The sequence below is a fragment of the Xenopus laevis genome, chromosome 2L (assembly GCF_017654675.1).
Source record: "Xenopus laevis strain J_2021 chromosome 2L, Xenopus_laevis_v10.1, whole genome shotgun sequence".
NCBI lineage: Eukaryota > Metazoa > Chordata > Amphibia > Anura > Pipidae > Xenopus > Xenopus laevis.
The window spans coordinates 110,865,828-110,886,183 of NC_054373.1; the positions used below are offsets into that span (position 1 = coordinate 110,865,828).

General features: G+C 37.2%; 1 protein-coding gene across 3 annotated transcripts in view; it reads left to right on the forward strand.

Moving 5' to 3' along the window:
- Nucleotides 1-20,356, forward strand: part of LOC108708384 (rho GTPase-activating protein 6) — a 130,392-nt gene that overhangs the window by 30,334 nt on the left and 79,702 nt on the right. The window lies entirely within an intron of this gene.

Genomic DNA, 20,356 nt, shown 5'->3' on the forward strand with positions numbered 1-20,356 from the left:
TTTTAATTTGATGGGATTCAATAGTCTGCAGCTTATACCATAAATTGCACAGATGATTGGTTGCATGTCCTCCCAGAGCTGCCGGAATTACTAGTGTAAGCTACATCAACGTTTTCTAAATAGCCTACATATATAATAATATTATATATATATATAATATAATATTTGTTAGTTTAATAACTCTGTTTTTTTCTACTGCCTTTCCTTGAATAGTTCAAAAACATGTAGAACTTCTGTACGACTGAGAATCCTTCACCCCAGGAAAAACTAAACTTGACACAATAGCTTTATGACTTCCTAAGTCATAGTCATAGCATTTTTATTGCTAAGAGTGAAATTATATAATATCAGCATGTATAATAATGTGGCTCCTATGCTGACAGAAAGATGAGTTTTTTTCTGCCCCAAAGTGCTATGTCCCCCCGCCCCAAGTCCCAGTATTATTGTATCTACTAAAAACTGGTGAGAATGTGCTCCAGTTTTCTCCTACAATGAAATAGGCATGTTTCGGAACGTGGGCTTCTATTTATGTGTGAATCAATTAATTGCAGTTTTTGGAGACCATAGATCCGGCACATGCAGGCAGGCATTATGACTGTATTTTGCACATGGCCAGCATCAGGAATAAAGAACACTTGTCCATTAGGCCTTGCATCACCCCCAAAACAGTAAAAGCTGTGAGGTGTCTTTATGTTTATTTAGTAAATAAAGCCAATTGTGTGCCCTTTGCAGGCTGGTAATGAAGGAGTGATAACAGGTTGGCTACAGGGTGGCACAATGCTCAAGATTAACTGATCTGTCCTATGTTAGATATCCTAACTGGTACAGCATGTGATTAGACTTAATGGGGCCTTGCAGTTTATAGTATAGGTATAGGATCCCTTATCCGGAAACCCAATATCCAGAAAGCTCCGAATTACGGAATGGCTGTCTCCCATAGACTCCATTTTATACAAAAATCAAAATTTTTAAATATTATTTCCCTTTTCTCTGTAATAATAAAACCGTAGCTTGTACTTGATCACAACTAAGATATAATTGATCCTTATTGGAAGCCAAACCAGCCTATCGGGTTTATTTAATGTTAAAATGAATTTCTAGTAGACTTAAGGCATGAAGACCCAAATTACGGAAAGATCCCTTATCCAGAAAACCCCAGGTCCCGAGCATTCTGGATAACAGGTCCCATACCTGTATAGCAATTGTAATCCATGCTAAATTTCTCCTCTAGAGGTTTCATTGTGAGTGTACACATATTTATATGTTGGGTTTATATCTGCTTCATTTTCTATAAATCTTGGGCAAACATATTGACGTAGGCTGTTCTGCCTAAGAACACATACATTTCTGTATGATTGAGTTTATTTCTATGAGAAGATAGACATACACTGCTAACCTTCAGAAACAATGATGTCTGATGGTTACATTTTCATGAAAGGCAGTGAAAAGTTTGTTGTGTTGAGTGAGTCTTGATCAAAGTGCCGGTGCAGTCCTTGTTTTTCTAGAAAAGCCTTACATTAAATTTATTGTTTTCCGGTCTCAGAATCAGTTGGTAAAATGCTCCTTCGATTGCAAAAAAATACTTTCAAATGAACAGTCTTTTCACTGTATACTTTTACTGATTTCTATTGTTTCGTAAGAGGAATATTAATAGCATATAGTACAGATATAAACAGTTGAAGCAGTATTAATAACAAATGGCAACCATCATACACATGAGGTTCCCATCACTAAATGTCTTGGGGCATCTTCGCTGGACTTTGGCTCACACCATATTCATACAGTCTTTCTTCATTAACCTCCCTGAAAGCTAACATATTTGCTTTGGCTCGTCCTAGGAATTTCATTAGAGCCAACGTCATGACACTTATACATTTGCAAACACTCCAGCCATGATTAGGGTTCATGTCACTGAAAAGTTGAATATTGTAGGCCTTACGAACTGCTATAGCAACGATAAACTTTAGTACACTGAACACTTTTTTTTAATTATACTACTAGATTATTAAGTGTGTTTTAGGTATAAACTGCCTTTGCTTTAAGTTTAGTTTATTAGCTCTGTTTCTTAAAGGAAAACTATACCTTCAAGAATGAATACCTAACCAACAGATAATTCATATTATTTTAAGTGACCTTTTAAAGAATCTTCCCAAATTGGCATTTATATATCAGTAAATATTTCCCTTTTACACGTTTTACCTTGTGTCACTATTTTGTTATGCCCTGTGTGCCCCCTCAAAGATCAACTGCCAGGAAATAGTGTAGCTAAAACTATAACAGGAAGAATTGTGGTAGTAAAAGACAGAGTTCTGTCCATTCATGTGACCTAGCATGGTTTCTGTGGGAGCATAGTGGGGGAGGGGCTTACTACTTTATGATTTTCCAATGGAACACGCTACTAGAAAATATATACAATGTATACAGGTATAGTTTCACTAATAATTTTCTTGACTTGTCTGCTTTCATCCATCCACGACACTGATCACACATACTTTAAGGGGCCGATTCATTAACTTCGAGTGAAGGATTCGAAGGTAAAAAGCTTCGAATTTCGAAGTTTTTTTGGGCTACTTCGACCATCGAATGGGCTACTTCGACCTTCGACTACGACTATCGAAGGATTCGAAGTAAAAATCGTTCGACTATTCGACCATTCGATAGTCGAAGTACTGTCTCTTTAAAAAAAAATTCGACCCCCTAGTTCGGCAGCTAAAAGCTACCGAAGTCAATGTTAGCCTATGGGGAAGGACCCATAGGCTTTCCTAAGTTTTTTTGATCGAAGGATATTCCTTCGATCGTTGGATTTAAATCCTTCGAATCGTTCGATTCAAAGGATTTAATCGTTTGATCGAAGGAATAATCCTTCGATCGTACGATCGCAGAATTTGCGCTAAATCCTTCGACTTCGATATTCGAAGTCGAAGGATTTCAATTCCTAGTCGAATATCGAGGGTTAATTAACCCTCGATATTCGACCCTTGATGAATCGGCCCCTAAGAGTCAGCTGAATTAATATAACAGATTTCATCCACTGAAATCTGTGGGACTTTCCCCCTTGTTCTATAAAGGTTTTTACCTTCTTCATCTCAGCTCCTGCCTTTACTTCTTTTCTTGAAATTTTTTTTAGTATCATTGTAAAATTGTGTTTAAATGATTGTTAAAAATATTTTGTGCACCAGACATTATTAGGCTGGCATGAATTCAGTGCTATATCCTGATGCATTAATACAGTGCATATGAGATCCCGGAGAACGGTAGGGGCTACACTTAGGTTATTCGAGTGAAAACTTGGTCCCCCACAGGGAAGACTTAACTGCAGGCAGGGCTTAGGAGAGTGGAGGAACATGTGTAAGAAATAACAATGAATGAAGAGTGGAGGTAAAATAATTAAGAAGCAAAGCCTAAGGCTGATGGCAGATGGAGTGTGTGTGTGTGCCGGTCCAGAACAACCGTAAGAGGCCCCTGGAAAATCAGTGAAGATGGTGGCATGGTGCTCACAAAGAAAGTAACCTGGGCCCCTGCTTAAAAGATAAGTGACAAACTGCCCAGTGTATTCCACTTTCTTTCAGGAACCTGGATTACGTAATTAGAGTGCGTGGGGCCCCCCTGCCAAAAAAGGAGCCCAGAGCACCCTGATCCCAATCCTCCAGCCCACTTTCCACCTCCGCCCACTCCCCGCCCATACTCTGCACACTCTCCACCCTGTGCCACCCTGTGCTCTGCTTCCCCGGAACAGATGAGAGCATGGCTGGGGAAGCGGGGAGTTCTTGTTAGCTATAGAGGAACAAGACCCCGCAGTTTGGGCCCCCTTTTTCCCCAGGCCACCCTGCGACTTCGGGGTCTGCTTCCTCTATAGTTACACCACTGATTATGTTGATTCAAATTTCCTTTGTCCACTTGCTTTCTTTTGATAACTTTAAGATACCTGTCTTTTCACTTTGTGCTGCTGGAATGAAAAGTAGAAGCCACTGCAGTAAATGAGCACTGCCACATTTCCGCTGAGTGTTATCTGTGAGTGCATGACATACACAGTATGCATCTGAATGACAAATGAGACCTTTCCTTCCTTAATCACTCTGAGAAGGATCCATTTTGCATATGTCGTGCTTCATTTGAAAGGCATTTCCTTGCCTTTGTATGTGCAAATGCACGATAACCCTTTCACATTGCGTTTTCCTTTACACAAAGATTACACTCTGCATTCTGAAATAAGAGTTCTGTGCAAATCTTCTCCGTGACCAAATGTTCCCAAGCCAGTGTTCACTTCTCTTGCACATCAGAAGGTCAGTTGGCTGTTCCTTTCTGATCTATCCCATCAGATTGATTGAAACTGAACCAGATAAACTATATGAAATGATTGCCTTGGTGCAAGGCAGAGGAATCTTGCTAATTGGATTATCAGCTCTGCCTTGTAGGATTCTGGTTTCAGACATGTCTGACCTAGCAGTTTTTATCTTATGACAGTGGCTAACATTTTCCAGCTATAGAAAAATAATTATGTTCTACAAGGGTTTTGGACTGTTTCTTCAAAAGGGTGTCTCATATTTAAGGGGAAATTGAAGATGTGTATTTAGTTTAATATAGCTTTTCAAAACATTTTATAATATATATTTATTTTGTGACTGTAAGATGTTTATAATATTTATTTTAATTACAACTGACGTGGCACAGTAGTGATAAATATGTGTACAACAATATTTAAGACTATAGTAAAGGAATATAAGGTAAAGGAAATATAGAATTGAGAGTTACCATTGGTATCATACCAGTTTGGTGAATCTCCCTTTGGAGTACATTATACTATACAGCATAAATTAATTTGTTTAAATACCCTAGTATTCCACCACATACATCCAATATGAGATCATTATATACTGCAGACTTCTGTTTGCAAGAAACAACTTAATTTGCCCTGAAACTTTAAGGGGGTTATTTATCAAAGTCTGAATGCCAAAAACTTGAAAAATTCAAGTTTTTGTATTATTATAAATTCCAAATTTTTAGTGGGATAAAAAAACCCTAATTTTTTGGGGGATTTATTAAACCCGAGGCTGCAAAAAGTCAGAATCCGAAAATCCGGCATCTCAGACCTGCCAAAGTTGTATACAAGTCAATGGGAGAGGTCCCTATCTTATTTTGAAGTTTCTGTGGTCTGCGCTGGAATTAGTCCGAAAACCCAACTTTTCGGAGAAAAGTCAGAAAAAATCCAGAGATTTGGGGAAAATATCAGAAAAAAGTCATGATTTGGATTTTCGTTTGATTTTTTTCGCGTTTGTCCCCGATTCCATGAAATCATGATTTTTTTTAATAACAAATAAGGTCCAATTGTGGATTCTACTTTGGTCAGACTTTTTTTCAATAAAAAAATTAGATAAATTCAGACTATGATAAATAAGGCCCATATGTTGTTTTAGTTATATATGCAAGCTTTTGTCACACTAGGACTGCTATAATTTCGACTAAGAATATCGATCTCTTGGTTATGAGGTGCTGTTAAATCCTAAACACATATTTTATGGGAATTTGTATAAACCATGCGATAGCAAGTATAGTACACATGGTATACAGCTATAATATACCATGTAATTCTGAGATTTACATCTCATGTAAACCAAGCCTTAGGAAATACAGGTGTGGGATCCATTATCAGGAAGCCTGCTATCCAGAAAACTCTGAATTACAGAAAGGCCGTCTCCCATAGACTCCAGTTTATCCTAATAAGAGATCTTTCTGTAATTTAGATCTTCATACCTTAAGGCAATTAGAAAATCATGTAAACATTAAATAAACCCAATAGGTGGGTTCTGCTTTCAATAAGGATTAATTACATCTTAGTTTGGACCAAGTACACTGTACTGTTTTATTATTACAAAGAAAGAGGAAATACTTTCTAAAAATTTGGATTATTTGGATAAAATGAAATCTATGGGAGATGGCCTTTCTGTAATTCAGTTTTCTGGATACCAGGTCCCATACCTGTACATCATTATCTCCTCTTTGAGTCAGAGGCTCTGTGCCAAACTTGACTTAAAGGAATAGTTCAGTGTGAAAATAAAAACTGTGTAAACAGATAGGCTGTGCAAAATAAAAAATGTTTCTAATATAGTTAGTTAGCCAAAAATGTAATACATAAAGGCTGCAGTGGACAGATGTCTAATAAAACAGCCAGAATCCAACTTCCTGCTTTTCAGCTCTCTAACTCTGAGTTAGTCAGTGTCTTGAAGGGGGGCCACATGGTACATTTCTGTTCAGTGAGTTTGTAATTGATCCTCAGCATTCAGCTCAGATTCAAAAGCAACAGATATGACCCATGTGCCCCCCCCCCCTCAAGTCTCTGATTGGTTACTGCCTGGTACCCAGGGTAACCAGTCAGTGTAAACCAAGAGAGCTGAAAAGCAGAAGTGAGTAGTGTCTGACTGACATGTTATCCATCAAATCACTCCAGCCTTTATATATTACATTTTTGGCTAATTAACTATATTAGAAACATTCTTTATTTTGCACAGCCTATCTATTTACCCAGTTTTTATTTTTACACTGAACAATTCCTTTAAGGGGCATATTTATCAAGGGTCAAATTGAAAAAACAAGTTTTTTTTGGGTCAAATAGGTCCAATTCAGCCGAATTAGAGTAGTTTGAAACAAATTAATACCACAATCAATCGAATTTGATTCAAAGTTTTCCCCAAAAAAAACTTTGATTTGTCCACCAATTGACTCCAAATAGGTTCTAGGTGGTCCCCCATAGGCTAAAACAGCAATTCGGCAGGTTTTAGATGGCGAATGGTCGAAGTTGAAATTTTAAAGAGAAAATAAATGATAAATTTCGATATTTGAATTTACGATTTTTTTTTTTTCAAATTTGAATCGAATTTGGACTATTTCCGTAGTCAAAGTACACAAAAATTTTTTCATGTATGGGGATTTTTATGAGCTCTAGAAAATTAGGCAGATATTTGATTTCACATCCGTTTCATGGACATGGTAAGTGGAAGTACTGGCTTAACTGGCTGGACAGCAATGAGTTAGAACTACTGGACAGGAATGCAGTTCAATAGGTGATTCTTATGCTTTTGCTGGACAATAAAACCTTAGAATGTGTAAAAAAAATAGGTATATCTGAGGATCTCAGTTTATCAAGGTGTACTGCCTAGCAATTAACACATAATACTGAGAGTGTAATTACATTTTATGATACAGTTCAAAGGCCATAATTGCCTAATGAGTTTGACTAACTTTAGTAATAAAAAAAGCTTGAATAACATGCTGAAATATATTTACTGAGCATGAGCATTACAGTATATCTGCCTATTGACACTCATCTATAATTTTAATCCAGTGGTTCCCACGCCTGAAAGAAGATTAGGGTAACATGGGTCTCTATCCTAATTTGCTGTCTTGCATATTCCTGGAAGTAAACTGACAGTCGTGTTTTTTAAAAACCTAAATGTACAATATCAAACAGTTTAATCTACGTAGCCTCTTTTGAATTAACTTTTTGAACTGTGGCACACAACAAACTGCTGTGGTTTAAACCACCTTCTCCGCTTGCTATTGCTATTATTTTATGCCTATGAGAGGTGCCACAGGTCCAAGGGTCATTGTCACCCTTTTATGCTAAATATTTGGGTTATTTGAATGAACACTACAGATGGACAAAGTCATACTGACAGCTAATAAAGGTTTTCTTTTTAAACTGCCAATATGTCATGTTATTATCTTATAATTTCATGTAACATTCTTTTTAAAAGTGTAATGGCATAACCATTGTCAACCACATGCCCACAGGGCAGCCATGTTTGACTGGATAGCAAAAAGTTTGTTTTTTGCACTAATTACAGACTAGTGGTCACACATGGAAAAACACTAATGTACATGATTTCTGCAGCTTGGGAAATATTTGGCAATTTAGCTGGCTGAATATCTCAGTATGCACATACTAGGCAGGTTGGAGCAGTAAGGACCATACAGGCATTGGACATAATCAGAGTAAAATAACAATGCCAGAGGATTATTCAACAAAATGTTTTCTATGCCAGACCTATTAAAGCTGTAGTCTCCAGGAAAGTGTGTATTTTACTATTCAAGGGCACGAGCAGCTATAAGTTAAGTTTTTGGTTACCTGACTGGCAGGGGCACTCAGCCAATGAGGCAAGTTGAGTAAAAGAGCAAAGCCCCACTAGGTAAGCAAAAATGCCACTACTGGTTATCTAAGAGCCGAATTTCAGGTTTTCAAAACGGAAATTTGGCTCTTCTAGAGCAATTATTCTCTCTGCGCTAGTGTCCTGGACCCCCCGGACCAAAAAGGTGAGAACACCGGGAGGGAGGGTGGCGACAGCAACACCTAGCTGCCTCAGGCGGCGGAGGGGCCAGGATCGCCCCTGCTGACTGGGAAAAAAGATAGGGATGGTTCTATTTGCTATAGAAAACATGGCAGTTTTACCATCAAGCAGCTCTCCCTTGTACCTGACAGTGCTACACTTTGTATTTCAAGTGCAAGGGTTAGAGTACAGCCTGCAATAAGCATTACCATGGGTTCCAGTCCCCAAGCTTAGGTAACTGACAGCAGCGCGTAGAGCATGGGCTATGACTCAACATTTAGGGGGCACAGATATTCATTGCTAATGGGCTGTGGTTACTTATGGCTTTTACAGAACCTCAAAGCATAATGTACAACATTTCTAAATTAATTCTTTGTTAAAGGGATACTGTCATGGGAAAAAAAATTTTTTTCAAAATGAATCAGTTAATAGTGCTGCTCCAGCAGAATTCTGCACTGAAATCCATTTCTCAAAAGAGCAAACAGATTTTTTTAAATTCAATTTTGAAATCTGACATGGGGCTAGAAATATTGTCAATTTCCCAGCTGCCCCCAGTCATGTGACTTGTGCTTTGATAAACTTCAATCACTTTTTACTGCTGTACTGCAAGTTGGAGTGATATCACCCCCTCCCCTTTTCCCCCCAGCAGCCAAACAAAAGAACAATGGGAAGGTAACCAGATAACAGCTCCCTAATACAAGATAACAGCTGCCTGGTAGATCTAAGAACAACACTCAATAGTAAAAACCCATGTCTCACTGAGACACATTCAGTTAAATTGAGAAGGAAAAGCAGCAGCCTGCCAGAAAGCATTTCTCTCCTAAAGTGCAGGCACAAGTCACATGACATGGGGCAGCTGGGAAATTGACAAAATGTCTAGCCCCATGTCAGATTTCAAAACTGAATATAAAAAAATCTGTTTGCTCTTTTGAGAAATTGATTTCAGTGCAGAATTCTGCTGGAGTAGCACTATTAACTGATGCGTTTTGAAAAAAACATGTTTTCCGATGACAGGATCCCTTTAAAATGTAGTTCTCCTTTAATGCCTAGCACACTAGCATTTGCACCCTGGTTATGGTAAACAACCCTATTTATATCCATGTTTTCTATATTTTGGCTGTTTACCATGTTATACTGTTATTTTAAACATCTTTTGTTATGTGGACCATAACAACTTTATAAAGTTTAGCTGCACTTTATTATTTCTACACAGAATGTGATATAAAAGCAACACTGTGCAGATGGGCGCATCCTTGCTCTAAACACATTTACCATATTGTCATTTTTGCACTGAAATCTATGACTCACATAACAATCCCTAGTAATCTCTCCTAATTTCACTCTGCGTCCTTCCAAGTTTTCTGAGGCATGTTTAGCAAGACATTTGAATGTCATAATTATTTAGAATTCTTTAGAATTGATTATTTCTTTTTTGGTAGAATTTTTTTTCCAAGGCCAAGTATATTATGCAGTAAAAAAATGTGCTCTGTAATTCCACTGATACAGCAAGAGGGTTTTTCTTGTGAACGCGTAAGCAACAGAAGCACAAAACGTGTGAGGCTGTGTACCTTACTTATGTGTTAAAGTACTCTGCTGGTGAACCTGGACACCACATTACACTTGTTGAGTTTTACTTATTTGGTCAATAGAAAATCTGGTATACAATGATTATGCTTTATTTGTTTTACTATAACATTAGGCAATTAGGGTAAGGACTAATGGTTATAATGGAACCTGAAGCCCATGGTTGTTGCTGAATCTCCAAACAGCACCGGCAACAGGTGGAGAATTACAGGTTGCAGATCCTTGGTTTAGCCCTTAACCCTCACTCTAATCTCCTTACACTAAAGGAAAGACACTAATTACAGCTAAGACATGGCTATCCCTGATATAAAGCTTTCCATAACACTAACAGCATAACGTGGCAGGTCTAGGTAGATGAAAAATAAAGTTGGAAATGTATTACAGAGATTCTCTGGTGCATGGCAAGTGCATATACATATTTGTAACTTCACTTTTAGATTTAAAGAAATGCCCAGTGACAAGCAACAATGATTTTTATATTAACTGCTTTTGAAAACTGGTCAAGTGTTTTTATTAGTTATGGTGAAATGATGTAACCGTTCTGTTCAGCTTTATATAAAGACAGTAACACATCAGGGGGAATTCACAAAAGTGGTGATTTTGAGACAACATAAAAGTGGAGATAAAAATGTCGGACTTCCCACCAAATTCACAAACCTCTCCACTTTTGTGACTTTGTCTTTTAAACAGACAGTTTTCAGATTTTGTGTTTCAAACGACATTTTAACAACATTTTTTTTTCAGAATTTGTCTTTAACTCTTACTAAACCTGTCAGCCATCAAATTGGAATTTCTGTGGGAAGGAGTTTATTTTATTTATTTTTGTTTTGTTAATGAGGCCTTTACACCTATTATAGGTTTACACAGAAACGTGTGCGCTGACTATTAAATGCTAATCCCTATTAATATGATAAGAAATCCCCAATGGGGCACCTACAAGAGGTGTGAAATGAAGATAACAAGCCATGTACTAGCATAAACTCAAGAAATTCCCATAAATCCACTACAATAAACAAAATAGGGCAAAAAAAAATGCAAGAGTAAAAACCCTTTTGTGCTGATAAAGACCAAGGTGGTGTGCAACTTTGCCAAACTTAGGGCAGGGGCACATAGGCAGATTCAGGGAGATTTAGTCGCCTGACGATTAATCGCCTCTTCTTCAGGGCGACAATCATCCTGAACTGCCTTCCGCCTGCTAAAATGATAAATCGCCTGAAGCAATGCACTCGCGGCACTTCGATTTCCGAAGTCACCCGAAGTTTCCTCGTGAGGCTGGCGTTTTCTTATTGTAGCAGGCAGAAGGCAGTTCGGGGAGATTGTCGCCCCGCAGAAGAGGCGATTAGTCGCCTAGGTGACTCATGTCTTACACTGGTCCATAAAATGAGGTAAATTTAAAGTATTAGTAACTCTTTGAAAGCCCAAGTGGACTTTCATTTAACATAAAATTGTTTCCATTGTGGGCTGTACACTCTTCTTGCAAGGCTTCTGTCCCACAAACTGTACCCCTGGGTCTCAGGAACCCTGATTGTATTTACTCTATGCAGAATAGCAATATGTAGGGGCAGATTTACTAAACTCGAGGGAATAATTCGAATTGAAAAAAATTCGAATTTCGAAGTATTTTTTTGGGTACTTCGACCATCGAATTGGTCAAATTCAAAGTAAAAATCGTTCGACTATTCGATCATTCGATAGTCGAAGTACTATCTCTTTAAAAAATACTTCGACTTCATACTTCGCCACTTCAAAACTAACGAGGTTCAATGTTAACCTATGGGGACCTTCCCCAGCACTTTTCTACGTTTTTTGTGGTCAAATAAAAATCCTTCCATCGATCGCTTCGATTTGCGTTAAATCCTTTGAATTCGATATTCGAAGGATTTTACTTTGAGGGTCAAATTCAAGGGTTTTTTAACCCTCGAAATTCGACCCTTGATAAATCTGCCCCGTAGTGTGTGTTACTGGTTAAGCGACCTACTGGATGAAACTGTTTGGAATTTTGAATTCCTTCACATATGAACTGTACTGCTTTTGAAGTAGGTATTTACGCTGAATTTACATTGTTTCCAAACAGCTTTTTTGTTGCTATTTTAAAGTTGCCATCTGGCATTAACAATAGGCACAAGTAGAAAAAATGTGTGCAGAGACAGTGAATAGGACAAAATATACAAATTTACAGAACCCCCCCCCCCAAAAAAAATTATAAAAATATTTTTTCCTTATAAGGATATAGATTTTATATTAAAGTATGCTTTGTATTCAGGCTTTGCTCAGGCATAGAACGATGCATATGGTTGTATTTTAGCAGTCAGGATGTGCTGCATACCAAAGAAATGTAGAATATGTTAATGATTTATACTGTATAATATTCTTATCAGTCCTGGGAGCAATTCTAGAAAAAAACAATGTGGAATGTAAAACAACCTCACTGCTTAACCAAGGGCATCATGAAAATGTATGCCCTTGCAGTATTCTATATACAAATATAGAATGAAGGCTTGTGACTGTCTAAACTTTTTCTAGGGATACTCCCCAGAACAACAGGGCTGAAACTACGTGCAAGGAGCAGAGGCACCTGTGTATAGTGCAAAAAAAAACTATGTTTTGGAAATTAAAGCAGAACTATTCCAGAAAGCATTGAGGTATGCACAGCAGCACACACACGTGAATTACATTATGATAAGGCAAGCTACTTGTCTTTCCTCTCTGTTTGCAGGTCTATGTCCACCTGCACCATAACTCAACAGGGGTGTATATATCCATTCCACTAAATGGATGACAATTTTATCATTACAATCTCTTTTGCAGTATTTTGTCTTGCAACAATTCTTACTCATTATTTTCCAATAATAATCATTGGATAGATCTAGAGATACTGGCTGAAATTGCTTCTACTCACTCTTGAATTCGAAACCATTGATCACTATTATAGGAAAGGATGCGCAACAATTTTCCTCCTTCTGTTGCCAAGAATTTTCCTGAGAAACAGGACAAATCAACATGTGCAACATTTTCCTGAACAGTGTTTTATCTGCTATGAAAAGTTGATTAATAAAGCATTCTAGAACCATAATAAAGTATTCCAGTTTGTTAAATTGCAGCAATTGTCTCTTTGGAAAAAAAACATCTGCTTAAATAGTAACTAATTGCTCCTATTGCTATTAAACTTGTTTTAATAGCCTTAAGACTTATGGAATGTTGAGTACCATGCACCCCTGGAAAAACATCCCTTTTCCTTGCTGGCTACAAAAAAAAACATTTAACAAAGTACATTCATTTTGAAGAAAGTTCAGGGCACATTTTTACGCTGACTTTGAATGTAGTATATAGTTACATATAAGGGCTCATTCACGAACAGCACAGCAGTGCAATAAACAGGTGCAGCCTTTTTTTTGCACATTGCCCCTGCGTTCAGCAGAGCTGTATTCATGAGGGGCATCAGGAGGGAGGCATGTAGGTGTCCCCGCTACCAACCCCCTTCCTTGCAGGATATTTAGAACTTAGGCAGTGGTAGGAGGCCACAAAGTTGGATTGTATTGAAGGTAGGACTGGCCTGCCGATGCTGTGCTTTGCACCTTGTCCCTGATTTTCCATCTAGTTAAAGGGTGCATAGCACAGCCAGTCTCTGGGCAGGAATACATTCTACATGAATACTAAGGGGCACACTGTTGTGCAATTCTGCCTGGGGGCATAGCGAATGGCCCCTATAGTGTTTTTTCATGCTTATCTTTATGCCCAGCCCATGATAAAGATGTGATATAGATGTTACCTTTGTAAACTACACATTTTTTGAAAAACTCCATAAATCTTCTGCGGTTAGTTTGTGTGGGTATGTCTTAATGCTCATACTCTACTTTGTGGGCATTTCAACAATGGAAAGATATACTGCAGTTCCCTCTCAGCTCCCCTGAACTAATTGTACCTGAAGAAGGGTGTAATAGGCCTGCCCACCTACATGATGGTGACTGACTTGCATGCTACAAACTGCTGATCTTCTAAATAGCCTAGGAAAGCAGGCAGCAGATGAATGTCTGGATGGTGCTAGTATTATGTCTCTTAGTGTTCATTTAACCAGCACTTGCATCTGGGGCATTGCTGCATTGTGTACCTCAGACCAGGTAGGACAGGGTTCCTGAGCACCCCTGCAGCAGCAAAACAAGTGTCCGCTGCCCCCTTCCCCAGCAAAAAAATCATTGGGAGGGTTTGGCCACCCAGCAACACCGACACGGCATCTGGGGAGAGGGGGTATCTAAGAACTAAAGAGGTAAGAGACGCTGCGGTCTGGGCCCCATTTTCTCGCTCATGTTGACCACAGGGTCTGCATCCTCTATAGTTACTACATCACTGCACCCCTGAAGCCACTGGTCTTACTGACTTGTGTGTCTGAATGACACAGGAGAATCACTGGTTCAAAAAATTCTAAAAGTACTTTGCCAAGATTGAATGGCTGATTGACTGATAAGGCATTCCTTACTGAAGATAATGATGCTTTCAGCACTCTGACAGAACTGTACAGTGAAGAGATAAGCCGCTAATAGTTTTGAGCCTACTTGGGTCTTAGTAGGTCAGATCATGACCCGAAGAAGCCAATCACAGCACGGTTTCATAGGAGTGTTCAGTTACATGGCACAAACTGCTCATAACTCAAAGCACAAAATCAGAGATCTTTAAAGGTGCTCAAAATGTTGTTAATTTTAATGTTGCATGGGGATATCTTCTCTTTTTTTGGTTACAAATTGTGTAATTTGTTAGAATGGTGTTAGATGGTATCTTAGTAAACATTGGTTGTCTATGTCTGTATTGTAAGAAAATTGGTGGCATTTACAAGTACAGTATGCAAAGTACAATTTTGCATTTATGCTTTTATCCACAATGCAGAATTTGTTCTGACAATTCCAGAGTCATGCAGCATTGTGGATAGTTGCCTCGTTGCCTTTTATGTGCTAAAATGAACACAAATTGGGTGAGTGTTATAGTCGACATGTTCATATTGGGGTTGGTGTTACATCAATGCTCAGCATTTAAACAGATTTAGCAGCAAGTCAACTGCACCGATTGATAAAGCACATTGAACAAACCCTGGAATTACCACAATATTCAAGGCACATCCGGTGGGATTTTGGAAGCAATTTTATCAGGAGCCAATTAATGTGCCAGAATGTTTTTGGTACATATAGATAGAGGAAACCTATAGATAGCTCCCTGAATAAAATAAAACCCACTGTGCCATTGTGTTACTAACTGTCTTAACATTTTTGTATCTGACTGTTCAAGTCCTTTGAAAAATTAAAGATTTTGATGACAGAATTAGTTTTGTTTTCTCTTTCTGGAAATATTTTAAGTACATTATGTCCTGCTCCTATATTAGCTTTTTATTGAAAAAGTGGAACATTTATCCTTGCCCTGTTGTTGAGCATGTGTTAAACAGGAATTTGGCAAAGGATCTGTTATATTTTATATCTGTTTCCACAGTGGTTAATGTTGCAATGAAATAATCAAGGTTGCTATGCCTCTTGAGTTATATATATATATATATATAGCATTTTGGAGTCTGGAAGGATGTTTTTCCCCCTCAGAGGCAAATTGGAGAGGCTTCAAATGGGGTTTTTGCCTTCATCTGGATCAACCAGCAGTTAGGCAGGTTATATATAGACTTAAATGTAAACTTGATGGATGTGTGTCTTTTTTTCAACCTAACTTACTATGTTATTATGTTTTATATATATATATCAGTTTGACCAGATAGGCTGGATCTGCTGGACTTTACATGCAGTAATAATTTTGTGATTTTGTATTTTTGTGATATAAAGCACTTTATAGATTTGTAGCACTAATTAACACAATAATAATAGCAGGCCAATGTATGAGAACATCATACTTAGACCTTAATTTGCCATCAAAGCCAAGGCCTAGTATGGGCTTGAAAGGGGAGCAGGGGGTGCCATTGCTTTACATTAATTTAGAATAAACAATATTATAATAATATATAATAATACAGTATTTTAACAAACATGGGTTGCTCACAATTGCTTACAATGTAAAGGATTTAGGTGGCTTGACAATAAGGACCAAAATGAACTAAAGAAGAGCTAGGGACACCTGTAAAAATAAACAGTCATAATGGAAAATTAAAAAAAAAAAAGACTTCAAAGAATTCAAAACAGAATCTGGATTTTTTTCAATGTTTTCTTGATATTTATGTAGGACAAGGTGTGGCAAGTATTCATTTTGTAAGGGAATGTTGGTGATGTCTAAGATCACTAAATTCTGCAGTTGAATCCATATGAGCCTTGGTTACATCAGTCAATAGGAAGAACATTATTTCCTGTAGAGCGATATCATTGGGCAGTACCACCATAGTTTCATTGCGGACTCTTTATGAGATGTGCTTGGGAAATGTTTTGCAAGCCATTGGAGGGTTAGTTACCACTGATGTAATAGTTTCCTTAAAGGAATTGTTCAGTGTAAAAATAAAAACTGGGTAAATAGATAGGCTGTGCAAAATAAAAAATGTTTCTAATATAGTTAGTTAGGCAAAAATGTAATGTATAAAGGCTGGAGTGATTTGATGTATAACATGTCAGTCAGAACACTACTTCCTGCTTTTCAGCTCTCTTGGTTTACACTGACTGGTTACCCTGGTTACCAGGCAGTAACCAATCAGAGACTTGAGTGGGGGCCACATGGGTCATATCTGTTGCTTTTGAATCTGAGCTGAATGCTGAGGATCAATTACAAACTCACTGAACAGAAATGTACCATGTGGCCCCCCTTATAGTCACTGACTAACTCAGAGTAATTGAGCTGAAAAGCAGGAAGTTGGATTCTGGCAGTTTTATTAGAGATCTGTTCACTCCAGCCTTTATATATTACATTTTTGGCTAACTAACTATATTAGAAACATTTTTTATTTTGCACAGCCTATCTATTTACCCAGTTTTTATTTTCACACTGAACTATTCCTTTAAAGGTTCCATAGAATTAAAACATTTGAATAATGATCATGCAGTGCTTAATGTCTATTTCCAAAGAATAATAGAAAATTGCCTATTTAGATTTTTCCTGTATAATCATAGGCAGTATCTCAGTACAGAGTCTGTAAGCAATTTTCAGGTTCTGCAAGGTTTTTTAGCCTTACATGTTTAATGTCAATCTTTAAATACCAGAGCTTAGATAATTATATGAAACAAACCTGTGCAATCACCCACATGGCTCTAACAAGAATCTCATGTTTAAAGCCAATATTGATTTTTTTAGAGGGTTAAATGCTTTGGAATATAAATACGATATATATTGATCGGAGATATAGATAAGAGGAAGCTATAGGAAGATTTAGCTAATGGCAAGCTTTTCAGGTTAGTGTGTTACATTTTCTTAACAAATATAGATACAATATATATATAGATCTGAGATATAGATAAGAGATTTTCAGGTTAGTGTGTTACATTTTCTTAACAAATCAAAGCGTGGGCTCTTTGGACATTATTCCTTCTTAATTTAGAATAGTAATAATTAAGTTATTTAATCAAATATTTGTTATATCTTTATACAATACTTCTGGCACTCTTCAGTTCTTGTTCTAGTCCAAATGACATTGTTCCTAATATCTAAAAGATTTTAAATAATACAAATCAAGGCCTAATTCGATCTTTGACTCCGTCTCTGGACAATAATGGCGTTGAATGTGAAAGTGGCTCAGCGGCACATCTTTCAGTTCAGTAGCCATCCAGAGATCAGAGTGTTCCTATTTCAGTAAACATGCAATGCGCTTCACCAGAGCTGCATTCCACAGCCAGATGGAATCATCTCTGTCAAGTGACATGAAATCCATACACAGCTGTTCCCAATATACTGCCTCTAAACATCCTCATTCTGAGACAGCCAATAGGGTGCTGTGTGCAGGAAGATGTTATATTCATGAATTAGTACATATTTGAGTTGCTACTGTGAGCCATTCTGGTGATCATGTATTCTAAAGCCATATTTTAACAAAACAACTATGTGCCAGATGTGAACATGAATGAAAGTAGGGCAGGTTTGGAAAATCTTCTCGAATACATCGTTGCCACCATAAATGTGACACTTTTTGACTCTCTAAAATAAATATTTACACCACAATGGCAGACAAACGAAGGCCTGTATATTGTTTCAGAATGTCAGAAATTTCTCCCCAACAGTATTCAGCTCTTCAACACATTTCAACTTGGTGACGTTATTCTTGTAATATTTTTATTACCATTTGGGCATTTGGAAATGTTCAGTTCTTTTGCCTACTATTTTACATGATATATATATATGGGCTGTACCATGTCCTTGGTATGTGTTAGTCCTTGGTATGTATTGTATTAGAGCTCACTCAAGTAACTAATTCCAGTACAAACAAAATCTAACAAAATAACAGCCTTTTGCACAAATCCTGCATGTAGAGAGCTCTAATACATCTTCTAGGTAAAAGGAGCCCCCTATTAGACATATTGGATCAAACTGTCAATGAATATCTGACACCAGACTGCTGCATAAAGAGAGAATGAAGAGAAACAGATGCTGAGAGATGGATAGTGAAGATAAACTTGATTATTTCACAAACAATGCAGAATTATTAATTGATTATATTTAGAAAGTTTCTCTTTTCAATATGATGAAGCTTATATTAAATTTTCATTTTCGTGATAGTTCACCTTTGATCAAAAATTGCTCTTTTCTCTGTAGTAATAAAACAGTACCTTGTACTTGATCCAAACTAAGATATAATTAATTCTTTTTGGAAGAAGAACCAGCCTAATGGGTTTAGTTAATGTTTGCATGATTTTCTAGTAGACTTAAGGTACAGTATGAAGATCCAAATTACGGAAAGATCCATTATAATAATTACGGAAAGATCCATTATAAAAAAAAATCCAGGTTCCGAGCATTCTGGATAACAGATCCAATACTTGTAGTATGATATTCATATAAGCCCCTGTAATGCAGTTAATAGATTGTATATTTTATTTAATTTAATTAAAGAAAACAAATCTTAGAACTAGAGAACTAGGTTATAATGGTATAACTAGGCTATAACTAGGCTATAGGTGAAATAGATGCTTTTGCCAGGAAAACAATGTCCATCCAGTAACGCCATAGTTTATATTGCTTGTTAACTTTCCATGATGCTTTTACTGGAGGGTATATTGGGATGTTTATTGCAATTAGTAGCAACTAAACCACATACTTATGTTCTTTTGAAGATAATTGTTTTATCATGGCTCAGCATTTCTTCAGGCAGATCTTGTGTTCCATTACTGCTTTTGTACAATAGCATAAACATATGACTTAGGTTAACATCTTACTCACATTATACAGTATGCACACCTGCTGCCCGCCACACACGGAAAGACCAGGTCAGACAATTTGTTATTATTCTTGTCTGTGTGTGGCCCCAGCCTCATCATTTTTGAGGATTAAAATTATGCAACATCTTTTGAATTAATCACGGTGGAAAATTTGGTTGACTGAAGAAACCAACTAATGCATGTGTGTATTGCCTGGAAGCAAATGCTTACTCCTGTGGTGACTCAATCGCCTTTCTAATCAGCTAGCTGAATTTATTTATACCACTGGCAAATTCATTTTAAGACCAAATTTCACAAAATTCTGTGTTCTGACCACAGACCACAGATGATGTTTCTATGGGATGAAACCTTGGTTGTGGCAAGCATTCTGATTTTTGACTAGCATTTTTTGACAAATCTATGTTCCTACTGGAAAATAAGACTAGATTTCATATAAAAGCAATACTTTTTTACTGTTTGGAAGTCACATGAGATTCTTATTTGCATTATTGCACTGCATTCCATAGGTCTAGGTTTTTATTGAAAGTTAGAAAACAATAATAACCTATAGCCCGATGATGATTCTTATGACTTACAACCTGAACATGTCAAGTAGACATATTACATAATAGAGTTGACAAGCCAGCACTAAAATGGAAATAAAACGGCTGATCAAGTCCTATCAGATTCTGTGCTACCTTGTGGGTGGGGTGGCAGATGGACCATCTTATTGCTTTAAGCTGCTCCACAAGCTATTGCATTGTTGTCTAATGCTTAGACATCTACATTGCTGATCTATTTTATGCAATGCAAATAGGGAGATGTTGAAATGCAGCAGCCACAGTGGAAACACTTGATTTCAGAAATGTATTTATGAATTAGTCCACATTCATTCTGTACTACACCTGCCAGTACGTGTCAAGGTTGTGGGTTATTGCATATTAATAATACACAGTTTTTATCAATAATTATTGTTGCATAAAAGTGACCATGTCACGTCAGTATCCAGAAGAGAAGAAACTTGAATTCTTGTTTTTATGCATATTTTATGCATATAACATAAAGAAGCAGGATTGATTCTCTCTTCATGTAGATTAATTCTCTTTTTCTGCTTTGGAAACCCAATTTTTTGAATATATC